Source organism: Schistocerca piceifrons, chromosome X (genome assembly GCF_021461385.2).
Source record: "Schistocerca piceifrons isolate TAMUIC-IGC-003096 chromosome X, iqSchPice1.1, whole genome shotgun sequence".
NCBI classification, from domain to species: domain Eukaryota; kingdom Metazoa; phylum Arthropoda; class Insecta; order Orthoptera; family Acrididae; genus Schistocerca; species Schistocerca piceifrons.
The window spans coordinates 159,954,981-159,976,733 of record NC_060149.1 but is presented as its reverse complement, the minus strand read 5'-3'; the positions used below and the strand labels follow the sequence as shown (position 1 = coordinate 159,976,733).

The window sequence follows — 21,753 nt, the reverse complement described above, 5'->3', positions numbered from 1 at the left end:
CACCTCCTTGATAGCTATGAAGTGGGGATTTTCCCATACGACCGTTTCACGAGTGTACAGTGAATTTTAGGAATCTGGTAAAACATCAAATCTTCGACATCGCTGCGGACGGAAAAAGATCCTGCAAGAAAGGGACCAACGGCGACTAAAGAGAAACATCCAACGCGACACGAGTGCAACCCTTCAGCAAATTGCAGCAGATTTCACTGCTGGACCATCAACGAGTGTCAGCGTGCGAACCATTCAGCGAAACATCACCTACATGAGCTTTCGGAGCCGGAGGCCCACTCGTGTACCCTTGATGACTGCACGACATAAAGCTTTACGCCAAGTCTGGGTCCGTCAGCACCGACATTGGGCTGTTGATGTCTAGAAACATATTGCCTGGTCGGACGAGTCTCGTTTCAAATCGTATCTAGCGGATGGACGTGTACAGGTATGGAGACAACCTCATGAATCCATCGACCCTGTATGTCAGCACGGCACTATTCAAGCTGCTGGAGGCTGTGTAATGGTGTGGGGCGTGTTCAGTCGAAGTGATATGGGACACCCGATACGTCTAGATACGACTCTGAGAGGTGAAACATACGTAAGCATCCTGTTTGATCACCTGCCTCCATTAATGTCCATTGGGCATTATGATGGACTTGGACAATTCCAGCAGGACAATGCGATACCCCACACGACCACAGTTGCTACAGAGAGTTTAAACTCTCCCGCTGGCCACCAAACTGCCCAGATATGAACATTATTGATCGTATCTGGGACGCCTGGCAACGCGCTGTTCAGAAGAGATCTTCAGCCCCTCGTACTCTTACGGATTTATAGACAGCTCTGACGGATTCATAGTGTCAGTTCCCTCAAGCACTACTTCAAACATTAGTACAGTTCATGCCACGTCGTGTTCCGGCACTTCTGCGTGCTCGCAGGGGCCCACACGATATTAGGCAGGTGTACCAGTTTCTTCAGTGTAGTTCAACCTATCAGTTGCATACAGGGTGACAACTATTGAACTACATGAAAAAAACTACAATAGTTATAAACTACGGCGTGCACACACTTCATTCATCTTGTAAACGTCACTACAGATATTCGTATTTAGGTTATGACATATTCGATACGCCTGGCATTGGCGATGATGAGGCGCAGACGAATAGCGAAATTCTGCATGATCCGCTGAAGTGTCGGAATATCGACAGCCTCTGAGAAATATATTGCAGGTGCTGAAGTCGCTCAGCAACTGGCGGCTGACGAAAGGTGAGCAGCCAAAGTTTTCATAGCAGAGGACGCGCCGCAATTTGGGGCTCCGGCATGTGGCAGCGGTTACATGAATGGCTGGATTGGAGGAACCATCCATCGTGTTTTACTGCTTTGTATCGACAAGGAAGCAGTGGACCCTATTGGTCGAAATGAGGGTCCAGTCCAACGGGAAGATGGGAAAATGCGTTACCATTGGAATACTGCAACGTAGGCTTATTCCGGATGGTATAATTGAATGCATTCAGGAACAATGCACATCACTGGAGGCTTTCGGCATTCTTCACTGGAAGGAATTAGTGCTGTTTGAATAATGCCACCAACGTCTTGTGATCTGTAACTAGGGATAACTCTGTACCAAAACGGTAGACATGAATTTTTTGCAGCAGACACTATTACTAGTGTCTCCTTTTCGTTCTGAGAATAAGTTCACTGGGCTCACTGGGCAGCGGTCAGTGTCTTTGATGTTTATCCTATAGACTATTGGGAGTCATCCTCATTCTTGTGCGCCAGAGGTTGATGTGTCAGTTGCCACAACCAATGGGTGAGTTGGAAAGAATGACATGAGGCATGGGGTGGCTTTCAGCATGGTTTGCAATCGGGAAAATGCGCGGGGATCCAGTTGAAGCGCATACTTTTTACACAACTGACTCAGGAGTTGTGCAGTATGGGCTTCACAGTGCTCGAACTTGGAGTAACAGAGGATTTTGCCCCAAAACACCTGCAATTCAGATAAATTAGTCAGACAGAGTAAAGAGTCTATTGCAGCACTACTCCTGTCACTGAGCGTGGTTCCCTTTTTGGTGAGCCAGTGCCCCAAATACTCCACATGTGGCTCAATATATCTCCACACTTTTAAACAACACATATCAGCATCCTGCTGGGTCGTAAAAAGGGTGACTGATTTCGCAGATGGTCCTGAGAGGTGGGTTCTATGACGGTGATATCATCTAAGTAATTCACACCAAGTGAGGTGGCGCAGTGGATAGCACACTAGACACGCATCCGGAGGACAAGTGTTCAAACCGCACCCGGCCATCCTGATTTATGTTTTCTATGATTTCCCTAAATCACTTCAGGCAAATGCCAGAATGGTATATTTGAAAGAGCATGTCCAACTTCCTTCCCATGCTTCCCTAATCCGATGGGACAGATGACCTCGTTGTTTGGTCCCGTTCCCCCAAATCAACCCTCCAACCAAGTAATTCACACAAGCCAGCATATGACGTGTACGCTGTTCCATAGAGTTTTGTAAAGTTTCAGGGACCGAGGCAATGTCAAATGGAAGCCGCATGCACTTTCACAATCCAAAAGGTGTATTAATGACAAAAAAGTCCAGTGATTTCTAATCTAAGAGTAGCTGCAGGTAAGTGTTGACCTTTGAGTAGTACTCCCATTCTACAAGTTATATGAAGAGGTCTTCCAGCTAGGGGATAAGATAAATTTTCTCCTGTGATTGAGCATTGACTGTACCTTTTAAATCTGCACACAAGTGGAGAGAATCATTGGGCTTTCCGATTATGTTTATTGGATTGGTCCAGGTCCTAGATTTAAACGACGCGATGGCACCAGCAGCCTGGAGACGACCAAGCTCCTGTTTCACTGCAGCACATAAGGTAACCGGGATTGGTTTGGCACAGTAAAAATGAGGCATGGCGTTCGGCTTAAGGGTGATATATGCCTGAAGTTCTGAAACCCACCCCAAATCTGGCTGAAATCGAGGAGCAAACTCAGTGAACAGACTCACTTGCTTGCCGGAAAAAACTGTGGTTTGCCCGACCTTTAGTTCATCTCAAATAGAAAACCCAAACAACGTAAAGAGGCGAGGCTTAAAGTGTTGGTGGTGGTCGACTACAGATTACGGGATGAGCTGCGTGATGTTTTCGTATGCCACAGTGATTGAGACCTGCTCGAGAGCAGCAGGAATAAAACTGCCCCAGGGGCCACCAAACGACGCGAGGGCAATTTCAAATAGGGCGAGCTCACTTGTGCTTACGTCGCCTGATTTATAGAAGAAACCGTGGCCTTGTCTCCACCTGGAAACGAATGTCCCGGTGAGAAACGTGAAGGGGAACAAAGAACTTCAGCATGAAGTCCTGGAGGGACTACCGACTTCAGTTGTTGTATGTTGTCCTGGTGCACTCATGGGGCGGGTTCGCTCGGCTTCGACACACTGAGTGGAGATGCCCCACTTTGGCACAGCGCGTGCCTGACCTCCAGCGATCCTAACTGACCGGTGGGTAATGAACGGAAGAAAATTACAGGCACGAAGGGAGATGCCACCGGAGGCTAGGATGCCATATAGACGTCAGGCAACGGCGAATCACAATGTTGCTGCAACCTGATGGTAGTCCTAATCAGCCACGATGGGGTGGACCGCCGAAATTTGTGACCTCGTCCTGAGTTGTTCGTAGCCTATGCAATTTCGATGAGTGTGCAATGCACAAAACGTCCTCAACGATAGGTCATCAAGCGTCAACGCCGTGATGCGGACCTCAGGAGCGGATGACAGCTGAACCATGACGTTACGAATCAAGGAGTCCTTGTATGAATCCTTGCAGCCTTGAATGACGCAAGTTCAGTTGGATTTGGGGCTGAGACCTTGAAAGTCAGTGAGCCAGGAGCCGTATGGTTGTCCAGGCTGCTTATGGTACTGGTCAAACTCGAGCCTGGAACCCAAACTATATCTCTGGGATTAATAGCCGGCCGGGGTGACCGAGCCGTTCGAGGCGCTACAGTATGGAACCGGGCGACCGCTACGGTCGCAGGTTCGAATCCTGTCTCGGGCATGGATGTGCGTGATGTCCTTAGGTTAGTTAGGTTTAATTAGTTCTAAGTTCTAGGGGACTGATGACCTCAGAATTTAAGTCCCATAGGGCTCAGAGCCATTTGAACCAATTTATTTTAGCTTTTTCAAAGGTGAATTTGAAAGCGGGAATCGTACTGTCAACATTTTAAGGCACAAAAACGGACTGCAGGAGCATATGGTGTCGGCAAGATACAGTAAACAGAATTGTAAACGAAAGCGTCAGAGCAGAAGGAACCTATGAAAAATTGTAGCCTGAAAAACATCGAAATCGCAAGAAACCTGTAACACAAGTAAATGGTTCTCACAAAGATGTTTTAAAGCTCTCCATGAGAACAGTGAACACCCGAAATCATAAAAAATTGTTACAATTACGCATGCGAAAATTGACTTCAGGAGCCGCGCTCCGTGAGCGAACGAATTTTACAAGACATTGGTCTCAGTAATTGATATGTAGTTGAAGGAAGTGATATGGTGCGACAAGAAACACATACCTTACAAGGATGCAAGATATAAAAGGAGTCAGTTCAATAGAGTAGTACCTTGACGAACTATGGTTGAATCAGATTCATTCCGAGGAGACAATCTGGATGTTGAGTAATGGTACTGGCGGTTTTAAAGGTCCCACAGGAATAGGTTCTCAGATTATTATTCTGCATGCTGGATCTTCTTCTGGTTTCGTTCCTGAGAGTAAACTTGCATTTAGCTGTAAGGAAAACAGCAGTGACTACCATTGGCAAATGAACGCTGCTAGTTTCGTAACGTGTTTCACTGAACCAAGTCGACCATTTTAATGTATCATGCTACTTATCATATAATTTATAGGGCTCAGAGCCATTTGAACCATTTTGGGATTAATAATTAACCAAAAGAGCGCATATCTCCTGAAAGGAGGGGCCAGACAGAGGCGTCAATTTGCGGAGCAGAAGAAATGTGTCAGGTGACGCCCAAGTCAGAAATAACGATAGCTGCAGTGACTCATCCGTGACTTGAAACGCCGTCAAATATGTATCCCTGTCCCCCGTAGCGTCATTTAAAGGCGAAAAAGACAGAGGAGAAATGGGAAATAGACTGCGAGGGACGCTGAGGCCTGGAGCGAAGTGACTTCATGGGGTCAGAGTAGCTCTGCCTGAAGCTGAAGCGACTTTTGTAACAAGTCTGTCTCAAGCTGCAGCTGTTGCTCCAGCGGTAAAACCAATTTAGCGATCGTGCTACGTAACAACTCGCTGTTTCCTCGTACCAAACGCTATTTCTGCGAGTAGCCGGATATCAGTGTACGCGCCAAAACCCGAGAGGGATACAGGTGATGTAGAAAGCCGAAAGATCCGCCTGCGGAAGAGAACCGGACACCAAGCGGTAGCCGAGCTAAACATGGGTGATTGACGGCGGACAGGACACAGACAGGGACAAGTCTAAAGCAACCTATGTGAACGAGTTTCAAAGCGGAAACTTTCGCCACAATGATGTCAATAAGTCTAGAGCAAGGAGAGACACAATCCGAATCGTGACCGGAGAGAAATATCAAGTGACAAGCGATGATGTTATCGAATAGTCGGTAATACATCGACAATCGTAAATAAAAAAAATTAGACGCCAGTACAGAAGTGACTGTCTGTATGTTGTCTGCATTTATAACGACCGCCAGGAGCAGTATTGGCCGGAGTATTCACGTGGCGAGACGAGTGACGCGGTCACGCTTCGAGCGCAGCGCAGCGGCGATACTGCGCCCTCTTAACGGCCATCTAGGTCAATTTCCGCCGGCGGGTATTCAGCTTCCGCGTAGCCGGATACGAGATTAGGGTTGCGACAGGGGCCCTTTGAAGGAGCCCCTTTCCCAGCCATTGCACCGAAGATAGCGAGCGCCAATGTTCGTCAGGCGATAACTAACGGTGGGACAAGCCCTTCAATACCATGTACTTGTGTGTGATCACACACACATGAAGTGATCCATCCTTCAGCAGTGGATGGGGCGAGTATTCATGTTTAACCGAAAGGCTGAAGTAAATAACCACCTTATTTTCTTCAGAAGCTTAAGATTATTAAAAATATTAGAAGGGAAAACAAACCCAATATGTTACTTACTTGTTGCTACACCAAGAAGAAATGCAAATGATAAACGGGTATTCATTGGACAAATATATTATACTAGAACTGACATGTGATTACATTTTCACGCAATTTGGGTGCATAGATCCTGAGAAATCAGTACCCAGAATAACCACCTCTGGCCGTAATAACGGCCTTGATACGCCTGGGCATTGAGACAAACAGAGCTTGGATGCTGTCTACAGGTACAGCTGCCCATGTAGCTTCAAGACGATACCACAGTTCATCAAGAGTAGCGACTGGCGTATTGTGACGAGCCAGTTACTCGGTCGGCCGGAGTGGCCGTGCGGTTCTAGGCGCTACAGTCTGGAACCCATGGCCGCTACGGTCGCAGGTTTGAATCCTGCCTCGAGCATCGATGTGTGTGATGTCCTTAGGTTAGTTAGGTTTAAGTAGTTCTAAGTTCTAGGGGACTGATGACCTCAGAAGTTAAGTCCCATAGTGCTCAGAGCCATTTGAACCATTTTTGAACCAGTTGCTCGGCCACCATTGACCAGACGATTTCAGTTGGTGAGAGATCTGGAGAATGTGCTGGCCAGGGCAGGAGTCGAACATTTTCTGTATCCCGAAAGGCCAGTGCAGGACCTGCAACATGCGGTCGTGCATTATCCTGCTGAAATGTAGGGTTTACCGGGGATCGAATGAAGGGTAGATCCACGGGTCGTAACACATCTGAAATGTAATGTGCACTGTTCAAAGTGCCGTCAATGCTAACAAGAGGTGACCGAGACGTGTAACCAATGGCACCCCATAACATCACGCCGAGTAATTCGCCAGTATGGCGATGACGAATACACGCTTCTAATGTGCGTTCACCGAGATGTCGCCAAATGCGGATGCGACCATCGTGATGCTGTAAACAGGACCTTGATTCATCCGAAAAAATGACGTTTTGCCATTCGTGCAGCCAGGTTCGTCGTTGAGTACACCATCGCAGGCGCTCCTGTCTGTGATGCAGGGTAACCGCAGCCATGGTCTCCGAGGTGATAGTCCATGCTGCTGCAAACGTCGTCGAACTTTTCGGGCAGATGGTTGTTGTCTTGCAAACGTCCCCATCTGTTGACTCAGGATCGAGACGTGACTGCATGATCCGTTACAGCCATGCGGATAAGATGCCTGTCATTTCGGCTGCTAGTGATACGAGTCCGTTGGGATCCAGCACGGCGTTCCGTATTACCCCCCTGAACCCACCGATTCCATATTCTACTAACAGTCATTGGATCTGGACCAACGCGAGCGGCAATGTCGCGATACGATAAACCGCAATCGCGATAGGCTACAATCCGACCTTTATCAAAGTCGGAAACATGATGGTACGCATTTCTCCTCCTTACACGAGGCATCACAACAACGTATAACCAGGCAACCGCTCAACTGCTGTTTGTGTATGAGAAATCGGTTGGAAAGTTTCCTCATGTCAGCACGTTGTAGGTGTCGCCACCGGCGCCAACCTTGTGTGGATGCTCTGAAAAACTAAACTTTTGCATATCACGGCATCGTCTTCCGGTCGGTTGAATTTCGCGTCTGTAGCACGTCATCTTCGTGGTGTAGCAAATTTAATGGGCAGTAGTGTATTTCTAGGGAAGCACCACTATAGTAACATCGTGTATACGGACTGATCTAAACTGAGGACTCCCTAAACTATTCAGTGTGTTTTGCTGATCATTTCTTATGTTGCCATCTACTACATACGATGTTCGTATGTTTGTCTCGTGCCGCAATGAGTTGTACCCCATTCTGAAGGCGCAGTGAAGGATAGGGTGGGACCAAGGGAAAACGTTCTCATTTGTTCTGATGCCCATGGGGATCTTCCGCACCTTCGGCAAACGTACTGACCACAACATTCTTTCTGTAATACGTAGAACATTAGGGGGTTATATGCAGCTGAGTGCTTTGGTACAAGGGATAAGGGAAATGAGCAGGCTGACTGGGCTGCGAATGAGGTCTTTAGGGCAGACGGAGTTGAAAACTGAAACCCTCCCTACATGGTTATAAATTCGCTGTTGTGCGAGAATGCCTTTCTTCTATGGTCGAAAGTGTAGCTGATGGTGAGGCGGACCGTTGCAGACTGTGAAATAAATAGTCCTCTTCCCTATCTTATACAGCCATCTTACAAAATGGCTTTTTGCTCTGGTTAGAAGCCCAGCCGCTTTGTTAATCGCATGGACGCGGTTACGATTGTTATAGCCTAGGATAATGAAATAATGAAAGGGTTTCCATAATTTTAAATGTGAATCCTACTTTCGTTTATCCTATGATGAGGGATTATGGTAAAACCTTTCAAATACTCTCATTACAGAAGGAGTAGGAATTCCTGTGACTTATCCAAAGCGTGTTGTTGTGTGAACCATTACATTATGTTACAGAAATTTACCGTTCTATGGTATAAATGGAACAGCATATGAGTGATTTAAGTCATTTCTACAGAACAGGAAGCAAAAAGTTTCCTTGTATGGCTTGAGAGATTTAAGGAAGTATCCCACTTCATCTAACTCGGGCGAAATTACATTAAGTGTTCCACAGGGTTCGATCATGAGTCCCTTCCTGTTCTTGATAAACGTGAATGACCTCCCTTTTTATCTGAAACAAGAAGCTAAACTGACAGTGTTTGCTGATGAGACAAGCATCATTATTAAACCAGTAAAAGAAACTCCAATAGAAAATGATATAACTAATGCCTTTGAAAAAGTTATTGATTGGTTTTCTGCGAATGGGCTTGCTCTGAACTACGAAGAAACATAGTACATCCTATTTTCTACTGCAAGGAGTGCAGTTCCTTCAACAAATATAACGCATCAGGAGAAGTCAGTAGCCAGGGTAGAGCATGCTAAGTTTATGGGTGTCCATATAAATGAGAATCTTAATTGGAAAATTCATATTTTGGATTTCCTAAAGCGACTAGGTTCAGCAAGTTTTGCAATCAGAATAATTGCTAACTTTGAGGATAAAGAAATTAGCAAGCTAATACACTTTGCACACTTTCACTCTCTGGTGTCATACGGAATAATATTTTTGGGTAACTCAACACTTAGCAAAAAGTATTCACTGCTTAAATGAAAGTGGTTAGGATAATGTGTGGTATAGTCGCAATCTTATCGGCATCTGTTTAAAAGGTTGGGATTTTTTACAACAGCCTCACAGTACATTTACTCACTAATGAAATTCGTCCTGAAAAACGTGGACCAGTTTAAAAAACAACAGTGACATTTATGATTATAATGGGCCTACCAGAAAAAAGAAAGACTTACACTATCCTCTACTTAACCTGTCTTTGACACTGAAATGGGTACAATAAGGTGCTCTAAAACTTTTCCATAAATTACCAGATGAAATAAAATATCTGACAGACAGCAGTAATAGTTTTAAAAATAAACTGAAATCATATCTCCTTGAAAACTCCCTCTGTACCTTAGATGAATTCTTGAATAGGAATAAATAAATCTACAGGCATAATATATGTATTTTGTGTAATTTAAGGAAAAGGGGTGAGTAAAAAAATTTTAAACCTAAAAAAAAACGTTGCTCTGTGTGCATTTCTCATGCCTTGACACGTTCCACACGATAAAGGTTACCTTGCGATTGATCAATGGAACACGTAACTAACTCCCTAAGAAACTTACCTGATGCGAGTAGTGTACATACAATAGGATCTCCGTCAAAACTACACGCTAACAATATGTAACAGGGAAAACAGTTATGGCGTTCCTTTGTAAAGAACAATCAGAATGGGGAGTAATAGTCACCTGCCATTAGAACTACACGTGGCGATAAATCTCAGACTTCACGTATCTAGGATTTGTTTTAATGAGTTTTTATTTTCTTGTGTTGTAAAATCAAAAATATAACACACAAAATGTGAAACATGGCGTCAGAATATTGCAGCAGCAGACTGATTTCGTCAGTGTTCAGCTACATTTGAGATAACGGCTTTGTATGCACTTTCAGTCCATAGTGCACCACAGCCCAATAGTCGCAGTTGGTTACTTGGAGAGAATACATACAAAAAAGTGAGTAGTTATCGACTAATACAGTCGAGGTATGTGACAAACAGGAAATATAGTTTTAAATGGTTTGCAAGCGCGCATACCACGTGTTAACATTACTCTCGATAAGCAGGACATGTTTTCATTCATTTAAGCTGCAGATGTTTCATTTCATGCCAGTTCACTACAACCCCAGTTTTGTGCTTCGTCGACGACAGTACGTTAGCGAACGCGAGAACGTGTTATCAGAAAAACGCTGTCCCGCGGGAATTACCGCGTGTGCCGGCTTAACACGACGTCTCTCTGTATGCTAAGCTGTCCTCCGGCAGTGTAATTACACGAATGAGTGTGCTCTCGTAACTGGGCTGGTAGCGTCAATCTGCTGTTTTGAAACGCAAGCGTTCGCTGCTTTAAAGTACAACGTCCGGTGTAGGCACATGTCGAGCACGTAAGCCCAGCTATTTTTACGCTGCCTGTCACGTATCATAATTTCCGGTCACGTCCTTCACAGTGCATCAACATTTTACGACAGTTGAGCTTATTAATTAAAAACATTCTGGAAAACACACCAGTACAACATCGTAGCAGCACGAGCTCATAAGATAAGCTACAGCCATGTTATTCATCTTGTATAGTGAACACTACATTCATTTGTGAATGACTGCTAACAGGACTGCAAGGCAGTCGAAACTAACAGCTATAATATTGTTACAAGGGGAGCTATTTGTTATAGACGGACATTATTCTAAATAGTGTATAAACCTAATGACCAGTGACTGAGGTACAGAATCTCAAATAGACTTCTGCAAAGATTTTCTGCAAGCTACCAGAATGTATATTGCAGAGGGTACCTTGTACAACTTATAGAATTCTCATCCTGTTCTACTCGCAAATGAGAGCACTCCGTTTTCAGGCCACAAGTGGCCCATCGGGACCATCCGACCGCCGTGTCATCCTCAACTGAGGATGCGGATAGGAGGGCGTGTGGTCAGCACACCGCACTCCCGGTCCTTATGATGGCTTCCTTTGAGCAGACCCGCTACTGTTCAGTCGAGTATGTCCTCAGTTGGCATCACGAGGCTGAGTGCACCCCAAGAAATGGCAACAGCGCATAGCGGCCCAGATGGCCACCCATCCAAGTGCCGTCCATGCCCGGCAACGCTTAACTTCGGTGATCTGACGGGAACTGGTGTATCCACTGCGGCAGGGCCGTTGCCCTACTCGAAAATGACACGAGGGAAAAACTGCTGCCTATATGCTTCGTACAGGCACTAATCTCTTTTATCTCGCTTTCATGGTACATACGTGAAATATACGTTGCTGGCAGTAAAATTATTCCTCAGTCAGTCGCAAATGTGGGTCTCTAAATTTTCTCAACAGTACTTCGCGAAAAGAATGTCGCCTTCCCTGGGCTCATTCTCATTTGAGTTACGCAGCATTTTCGAAATACTCGCGTGCTGATCGAACATGCTGATAAGAGATGCAGCAGTCTGCCGCTGAATCGTTTCCTTTATCCGACCTGGTGGGAATCCCAAACACTCGAGCAGTACTCAAGAATGTGTCGCACTAGTGTTCAGTAGGCTGTCTCCATCACCGATGAACCACACTATCCTTAGATTCTTCCAATAAATCGAATTCGACCATTTGCCCTCCCTACTGTTGACCTTATGTGTTCGTGCCATATCATACTACTTTGCAACGTTGCATCTACATCAACATCTACATGGATACTCTGCAAATCACATTCAAGTGCCTGGCAGAGGGTTCATCGAACCACCTTCAAAATTCTGTATTATTCCTATGTCGTATAGCTCGCGGAAAGAATGAACACCTATATCTTTCCGTACGAGCTCTGATTTCGCTTATTTTATTTTGGTGATCGTTCCTCCCTATGGATGTCGGTGCCAACAAAATATTTGCGCATTCGGAGGAGAAAGTTGGTGATTGGAATTTCTTGAGAAGATTCCGTCGCAACGAAAAACGACCTTCTTTTAATGATTTCCAGCCCAAATCCTTTATCATTTCTGTGACACTCTCTCCCATATTTCGCGATAAAGCAAAACGTGCTGCCTTTCTTTGAACTTTTTCGATGTACTCCGTCAGTCCTATCTGGTAAGGATCCCACACCACGCATCAGTTTTCTAAAAGAGGACGGACAAGCGTAATGCCGGCAGTCTCCTTAATAGGTCTGTTAGATTTTCAAAGTGTCCTGGCAATAAAACACACTCTTTGGTTAGCTTTCCCCACAAAATTTTCTATGTGTTCCTTCCAATTCAAGTTGTTCGTAATTGTAATACCTAGGCATTTAGTTGAATTTTCGGCTTTTAGATTAGACCGATTTATCGTGTAACCGAACTTTAAAGAGTTCCTTTTAGCACTCATGTGAATGACTTCACACTTTTCGTTGTTTAGGGCCAACTGCCACTTTTCGCACTATTCAGGTATCTTTTCTAAATCGTCTGGTAGTTTGTTACGATCTTCTGAAGGCTTTATTAGTCGATAAACGACAGCGTCATCTGCAAACAATTGAAGTCGGCTGCTCAGATTGTCTCCAAAATTGTTTATATAGATAAGGAACAGCAAAGGGCTTGTAACACTACTTTGGGGAACGCCAGAAATCATTTCTGTTGTACTCGATGACTTTCCGTCAGTTACTACGAACTGTGACCTCTCCGACAGGAAATCACAAATCCAGTCACATAACTGAGACGATATTCCATAAGCACACAATTTCACTACGAGCCGCTTGTGTGTCACACTGTCAAAAGCCTTCCGAAATCCAGAAATACGGAATCGATCTGAAATCCCTTGTCAATAGCACTCAACACTTCATGCGAATAAAGAGCTAGTGGTGTTTCGCAGGACGATGTTTTCTAAACACATGTTGACTGTGTGTCAATAGACCGTTTTCTTCGATGTAATTCATAATGTTCGAACACAAAATATGTTACGCCTTGATATTCAATCGACGTGACTGCGTAATACAGCACACCACTAATACTGTATTCGATCGGTACAGCACTGTTTTTCATACTTATCTGCAATAGCTTATATTGAACCCTAGAACACTAAAGTGGGAAAAACATTACACTGTTACAGAACTATCGTAAATTTTAATACTCTATATTTTATTCAAATGACTTTATGGTTTATAAACTAGTTAATTTCAGCTATAAAGTCTCTAATGGTATGTCACATAAAAAATTTGTGCAAAAGTCCTGTTTTACACCTTACACTGACGATACCAGATTGGCAAAACGGCGAACTGGCAGCAGAAGCTGTTGTAAATTTTACGAGGGTTCAGTAATAACGGTTTGAAACAAATAGTCATTAATCACAACAAAGGGAAATTCTAAGTCGTCTTGTATATTTCTACAGTCAGACCAATGACCTCTCTGTTTGGCCCCTTCCCCGAATCAACCAACCAGCTTCTACAGTCACTCAACGAAGCCACTTTTCTGTACACTACAGTGCCATCGGCAAACGGTTGCACGCTGCTGTCTACCCTATCCACAAAAATTTTCGTGTACGAGGGAACTGCAAAAAGTAAGCTAGATATTACTATGGCAGACCAAGTATTTTTTACTGAAGGCTGCAATAAACTTCAAAGTGACGCCTATACATGGCACTATTTTCCGGCATATTCACCACGTGATTAAGCAACTATCGGAATTCTTCAGGGCATTTTTGTTCAAAATTGCGTGATTTTTTCACCCGATGCGTTTTGCTTTATTGAGGTAAAGCATTATCAGTGTTCTGTAACTAAGTTATTTACATTTTGGTTTGATTTTAGATAAAAAAGCAGATCGTTAAGAATAGGTTGATATGTACTTACCGTGATTTTTTGGCTGGTTTCTCGCTTACATCGGGAAATTCCGTCTGCTAGCACATCGTTGTTTTTCTGTGTGAGACAGTGATAATTTTGGTCTAATTTCTTAGATCTTCTGCAGCACTACGCATTTCTTATCTTTTTCTCAACACACTTTTGTGCACATCCCTGTATTCTGTTTGTTTGTTTTTTTTATTTGAAGTATGTGTTGTTGTTTGTGTTTTGTGGTTTTGCTAACATAACCTTTCCATTACTTTGTCTTTGACCTACAACTTTTTTTTTTAATGAGATTAGTCTGGGGGTGTATTTCTATTTAATTATGTTTCTGTGTATTTATGTACTGCGTAGGAGTAGAGAAGGAATAGCGACGAAGTTTCTTTTTCCTTTTTTGTTAAACTTAAAAATTTAGAGGTAAGTGCTGTCATCTGTTTCTGCGTACAGGAGCTATCAAAATCGACGTTAGCGTCACCCCTAAACATTACATTAGGATGTAATACAACGCAGAGAATGGTTTTTTTTGCGTTTCGCTAGATGTTTCTGTAACGTCAAAAACGTGCTAAGCTTCTGCTAAACTCTCGGTGTGGCCGAGCGGATCTAGGCGCTTCAGTCTGGAACCGCGCGACACCTACGGTCGCAGGTTCGAATCCGGCCTCGGGCATGGATGTGTGTGGTGTCTTTAGGTTAGTTAGGTTTAAGTAGTTCTAAGTTCTAGGGGACTGATGACCTCAGATGTTAAGTCCCATAGTGCTCAGAGCCATTTGAACCATTTTTTTCTGCTACACTCAGTTTTCCTTCCAGCAGAAAGAGGTTGAATAGCTGAGTAACAGGATAGCCAATACTGTGCATATGATAAATAGACAACATACAATTAACTGTAATTTGAAAAGTTTTGGGGACTGAGGTAAATTATATTTGAATTAATAAAAGTATAAAAACGAAATTTAATCCTTGTGTAATATGTATATGTTAATCACTTTGTAAACCTAGTTTAGGGTGTTTGAAGTGTTAAGTAGGCACATTTAGTACAGAATACAAATAATGAACAGGTGGATTTAGAAATGGGAATGTTGACGAAAGTATGAAAAATAAGTCTGTCGAAAGAGGAAGCATAATCTTGGCGAGAATAAGTTGAGAAGAAGAAGCAAAACAGTGGTAAAGAATGCAGTAATTATAAGGGTGTAGTGAAAAAGGCAAACTCACGAGATTCAAATTGAACCTATGCAAGAAAATGTTTCGATATTGTACCTGCAGGTACAAGGGAGAAGTTGTTTCGTGATTCCCGAAATCTAAGTAACAATAATCTTCCAAATTCTTATATATTTTGATGTGTGACTATAAATCCTATCAAGAATAGTATTCTGATGATCCGTAGAGGAGTAGGCAGCAGACAGCCAACATCTATAACGTTACTGAAGGTGAAGTACACATTCAGATATTTAAGGAAGATTGTCTAGCAATCCTCGGTATAACCAATGGACACCTATCCCGTGTGAATCAAGAAAGGAAAATATCTGGAACTCCTGAAGTTAGTTTCTTTGTTTCGTTAGGCAATAAAACACTAGACGTACATTCACACTGATAGATATATGTACAATATGGCACTAAAAGCTAAATTTTTATTTGAGGTGAATAAACAGGGGAGACGTAACAATCGCCTAAATAAATGCAGTGAGAAGGACCAAGAACTTCCATGTGCTCGTCTACAAATAAACAGTTCTCCTATGCAGTCAAGTCACTAATCCCGGAAAAAGAATACCAACATGCCGTATCTATGTGCAGATGAATTAGCAAGATGTACAGTCTTTGTCAAGGTAAGTGCAAAGACAGCAAAAAGAAACCTCTTAGCCTTCGCACGTATTGTAAAATATTTTATCAGTTTTTCAATTAAGGCTTTGCAAAACCACTTAGTGACTCCTACCAAGTTTGTTATCACCGTAAGATGCAAATTTAATGTGAGAAAACCGGTCAGAAAAGAGAAGAACTAGAAGAAAACTGAACTGCTATGTTAAACAGGCTATGAAAATCGGCAAACGGGCTCACAATATTCAAAACCTTATAATTATGTTATGATCACTGCATTCATCAATAGATGCATTGGCTCTGAGCATTTAGAACTAATTAAACCTAACTAGCCTAAGAACATCACACACATCCATGTCCGAGGCAGGTTTCGAACCTGCGACCGTAGCGGTCGCTCGGCTCCAGACTGTAGCGCCTAGAGCCGAACGGCCAGTCTGGCCGGCGGGACTTAACTTCTGAGGTCATCAGTCCCCTAGAACTTAGAACTACTTAAACTTAACTAACCTAAGGAACTTCTTGGCAGATTAAAACTGTGTGCCCGAATGAGACTCGAACTCGGGACCTTTGCCTTTCGCGGGCAAGTGCTCTACCAGGGCAAAGGTCCCGAGTTCGAGTCTCGGTCGGGCACACAGTTTTAATCTGCCAGGAAGTTTCATATCAGCGCACACTCCGCTGCAGAGTGAAAATCTCATTCTGGTAACCTAAGGACATCACACACATCCATGACCGAGGCAGGATTCGAACCTGCGATCGTAGCGGTCGCGCGGTTCCAGACTGTAGCGCCTAGAACCGCTCGGCCGCCCCGACAGGCCAATAGATGCATTGTTTTGCGGCATCAGACTATGATAGTGACCATTGACTCGATCTACTTGAGTCATACGTGATGTGATAATACATATTTTCCATTTTTCAGTATATTTTTAATATATTTAATGGAAATTTGTGGTTCTGGATGTTTGATAATGTGGAAAACAAATCTTCACATAGAATTGTTCTTCTTTATTAACCATTATTTTTCATGTTACGTTTCAATATAAAGGATATGACAGATCATACTGTCCATACTATCTGGATTTCCGCTAAAAAAATATAAGAATAAAGTAATTTGATATATTTTGAACAGCGTCATTCACACAACCCCATTTTTATCCATTTCCCGTTTTTCTGGCAGCAGCGTAATAGGCCGCTCTAAAGCCTACAGAAAAGTTAAAGAAACATAATGGAAATATAAACAATAAAAACAGGTGATAAAACGGTGACATGTTAAGAAAAACTGTGAAATGGCGAAAAGTTGTGGAAGTTAAAATATAAAAATACAGGGGTGACGATATGGATGAAGACACACAGTAAGTAGACAGGTACAATTAAAAAACACGGCGACAGTCTGGTTTCAGTTCGCACGACATAAAAAACACAACTAGCGACAGCAGGGTGTCTGTTTTGCAACACTGAATACTCAAAACAGCAGTGTAGAGGAGACACGACGGCAGATGGGGGGGGGGGAGGGGGAGGAGCCTGGACCGATGAGGGGGAAAAAGGGGAGTGGAGAGGAAAAGAAAAAAGGGGGGAGACAATGGAGGGAGTGGACACAGAAAAAGGAGGAGCGGGCAGGGTGAACAGGAGAAGGAGTGGGGAAGGCAGTGGACGAGAGAGCAAAAGGAATTGGGGGAGAGAATGGAGTCAGAGAGACGGTAGGCGGGGAAAAAACAGGATGGAAGGTGATGGGGGGAAAAGGACGCCCAGGACATGGACAGAGGGAGGGAGGGAGAGGTAAGGATCAGAGTTGATAGGAGGGATGAAGGAAGGGAGAGAGGGCATCACCTGGGAAGGAGTATGTCTTCAGTTCCTCTGCGATAGAGATTTGTTCAGCCGGCCGCTGTGGCCGAGCGGTTCTAGGCGCTTCAGTCCGGAACCGCGCTGCTGCTACGGTCGCAGGTTAGAATTCTGCCTTGGGCATGGATGTGTGTGATGTCCTTAGGTTAGTTAGGTTTAAGTAGTTCTAAGTCTAGGGGACTAATGACTTCAGATGTTAAGTCCCATAGTGCTTAGACAATTTGAACCATTTCTTACAGAAATCTGTTCCTTGGTCAAGGAGCAAAATTCGAGAACATCTAAGAGAATGTCTTCGTCGTTGGAAAAGCTCTTCCCTCATAAATGTTCCTTCATTTTGCGAAAATGAGGAAAGTAAGTAATGCAAGGTCTGGGCCTCTCAATTATCGTCACCACCATCTGTGCGTCCTTGGGCATAGTGTTGTCAACATTTCACTACGACTGGACTCGACATTCCATTGTGTTCATATACAGCCAAAATTTCACAGTGAATCTATGTGCAACTTGTACGTTTTGCCAACGAGAATTGTAGTATCCCACGTACTCCAACTTCGGAAAATATTTCCGGTTGGCGCACTATTTTCCTCCCACACTATGTTTCACACGTCTCTGTAACGCCGTAGAACAGTGTGTGCAGGAAATCGAGAACATTACTCTCTTCTGACAATTGCACAGCTTGAGTGGCGCAATGGTCTTTGCTAGGGATGAAAAGCGTAACATACTTTCAGAAATTCCTACGTATATGGAGAACGAGAGCGGTCCTATCACATTTCCTTGGGCACTCCTGACGACATCCTTGTCACTAATGAACGCACGCCGCGCAGGTCGAAGTTCTGGGTTTTATTACATAACAAGTCTTCACATATATCTGAGAAACCATTTCGTATACTCGGACGTTCGTTAATAGTCTGCAGATGGTACTGTGTCAAACGCTTTCCGGATAACAGGTAATCTGTCTGTTACATTTCATACATGGTTAGTGGGATACCATGCGAGAAAAAGACGATCTGATTTGCACACGAACTACACTTTTTAAATCTGTGCTGATTTGTGGACAGAAACTTTTCAGCTTCAAGAAAATATATTATATGCTAACTATATTTCCGATATTACATTCTAAGTGGGGGACAAGAAAGAAGTCTCCCCAAATAGTGTGATAAGCACAGTATTAATATTTTGGCTTCCGCTGGGAAACAGTGCATCACTGGCTAATCCTTCCAGCTGGTACTGCAACACAGAAATCATGGACACTACATCATTAATTTCAAATGGTCATTCTAGAGACCCAAATAATTTGGTAATAAGTACAACTCTAATAACCTGTGACCTGAATATCTAAGGGATCTCTAAAAGCAAATGCCATTGTCTTTCACTTCTGTCTTATATCAACAACGTGGAGGTAATTACTGTGCAAGAAATACACACAAAGGTGGCAAAGATCTCCAAAGAAGAGGGAAAATTCCAGTACATAAACTCGTAGATTAAACTTCCTGGCAGATTAAAACTATGCTCCGGACCGTGATTCGAACTCGTTGCTTTTGCCTGAACGGCACGCAATTTTAATCTGACAGGAAGTTTCATATCAGCGCACACTCCACTGCATAGTGCAAATTTCATTCTATAAACTGTTAAATACTCATCACGTGTACGGAAAAGCAACGTATATTAGGATGGACATTGCTGATTACAGAGAGGTTATCAAGTTCTCTACAGAAAACCTTTTTATCTTGGGAGTGATAAAATGTGGAACTATAATCATCAACATCTACCAAGCTGTGACAATGGACTGCTCAGCACCTCCGCTCAGACTTTTCACTGATTCTGCCAGCAACCAGCCATCTATGTTGGAGATTTTAACCTCCACCGCCATGCTTCAAACTCTAAGGAAAGTGATATAAACAGCAACATCCTACATGACTGGTCGTCCTTGAACAACCTGTATCTGGTTTTAGCTCAAAGGGCAGAGGAACGTTCGGATAATCTATGTGACAGAGAGATAAGCAATGAGACCTGTGGTTTGTCAGTATCAGTCATGCTAATGGAAATGAAATGGAAAATAGAAAAAAATAGACTCTTTTCAACATAGACCCATTTTTATTGGTTATGGCATCCAGATACCTCTAATAAAATCAACTTATAAGGCTCGTTTGAATTTCAGAAAAGCGAACTGGCAACAGTAGGCTGAGAAACTCCACGAGACTGTCGAAATCTTTAAAAACGGATGCAAATAGTCTCGGCCGAAAAAATACTTGTTTTCATGGTAACCGGTTTCGTCAGTTTTTGACCATCCTCAGACTCTCATACAATGGCGGTAGGCGGTGGCGGTGAATGGAGGTGGTGTTGGAACTCCACGAACGTCAGCTGCAGCGGTTCATTTTTAGTACTTTTTGCCAGACGGCTGTTCTCCACGAGAAAAGTTCTCAAAACTTATTGTTGAATTCTTTCCTGTGCAAATGAAGAACTATGATATATCTGCTAAATCTGTCAAAAGGGCAGTGAAAAGAGACTACTTAAAGGGCACATGAAACAATGTATCCCTGGATGGTCTGACCAATGTGATGAACTATAAGAGGAATATCAGCTTACGGATTCAAATGAAACACAAATCAATTTCTTCTATCATGACAAGAAACTATAGAGACCTCCGTTTTCACCAATTCAGGTCGCAAAGCTCGGCAACTACTGAAATGGGAGCCGATTCCAAGCCTAAGAGATGTCAACACCACATCACTCCAAACACGTACATTGCAGAACTCTAAAGCAGCTACGAACAAGAACCATACTGGACTTGTGTGGACACAGTCACGACTTCAACGCTTTCAGTTAGTGCCTCATCCAGAACTGTTGCTCATGTTCACAACTGACGGGCTGTAGGAAGCTTTGGCAGGTGTTATTATGAACAAACTAGCTGGTTTTGATGAAATACATCCGGAGTTCCCGAAAACGAAAACCGGAAAATTAAGCAATGGTTGTTGCATACTTTTGAGTACTGGGAAGCAGACAACAAAATTTAGAACTGCAAAAATAATAGCTCCCAAAAATCTGGCAAAGGTGGCAACGAAGCATCACATTACAGATCAGTTTTACTACTTAGTGTAGTCTATGAACTACTAGAAAGGATTTTGCTAAATCGAATCAAACCGTTAATTGGCCGAGTAATTCTACTCCAACAAGCTGGTTTTAGAAAGATTGCAGTTGCTGTGATCAGGTATTGATATTAGCATTTTTATAGAAACAGGCTACCAGCGTAATTTAAAGACTGCCGTAGCATTTGTTTACTTTACGGGTACATTTGATACGATATGGTGCCATTGGCTACTACTGAAATATCCAGAAATCATACCGTGCAAAATACTGGTGAATCTAATGGATAATATGCTTAGAAACAGATGATTCCACGTATTCCGTGTAGAAAAAATTTAGTTGACGACCAAGACAGAATGGCTGGCTACCGCAGGGTATTGTGCTATCAACAACCTGCTTTGAAGTTTATACCGGCAATACACTCAACACTAATGCTAAAAGTTAAAATTTTCTGACGAACTGTCACTAGCTTATTAACCAGGAGATCTGGAAGGTTGTGAAAGAGCTTCGACCACAATAAATTAAAGCATCAAGCACGATGCGGCAGTTCTTCACGCATCTCTATATTTGATGTCATATCTTCTGAACCATGGATCATACAGTAATATATTTTCTTAGGTGCATTCAGTAGTAGGTGTGGATACTGTTTGCGAAAATTGTTGCCCATAGCGTTAGCAGCAATAAAGTAATAAATTTAAAAGTCTTGCAGGATGTGGCAGTTTTCCAAGCTTCTCATTGTTGAATACGTCATATCTTCTGAACGAAGTTTCCCACAGAGATGTAATTTTTCTGGTACATTTAGTGCTACTGGTAAGGAAGCAATAAATTAAATCTTACCGCTTTCGCGGCAGTTTTGCTGCATGAACGACGAAAATGTAGTAAGAGATGAACATTTTTCCTTTCATCATATTGTGGGGTTTCGTCAGTGAGAAGAAGTTTCACAAAGGCTCTAAATTAAGTGCAAAGTTTCTTGCAAGTCTCTAAGCGTTCTCATCCTCAAATGGTTCAAATGGCTCTGAGCACTATGGGACTTAACATCTATGGTCATCAGTCCCCTA

General features: G+C 43.2%; 1 pseudogene; it reads right to left on the bottom strand.

Moving 5' to 3' along the window:
- Positions 1 to 11,251: 11,251 nt before the first annotated feature.
- On the bottom strand, positions 11,252 to 11,369 carry LOC124723807 (annotated as a pseudogene).
- Between the last annotated feature and the right edge of the window lie 10,384 nt (positions 11,370 to 21,753).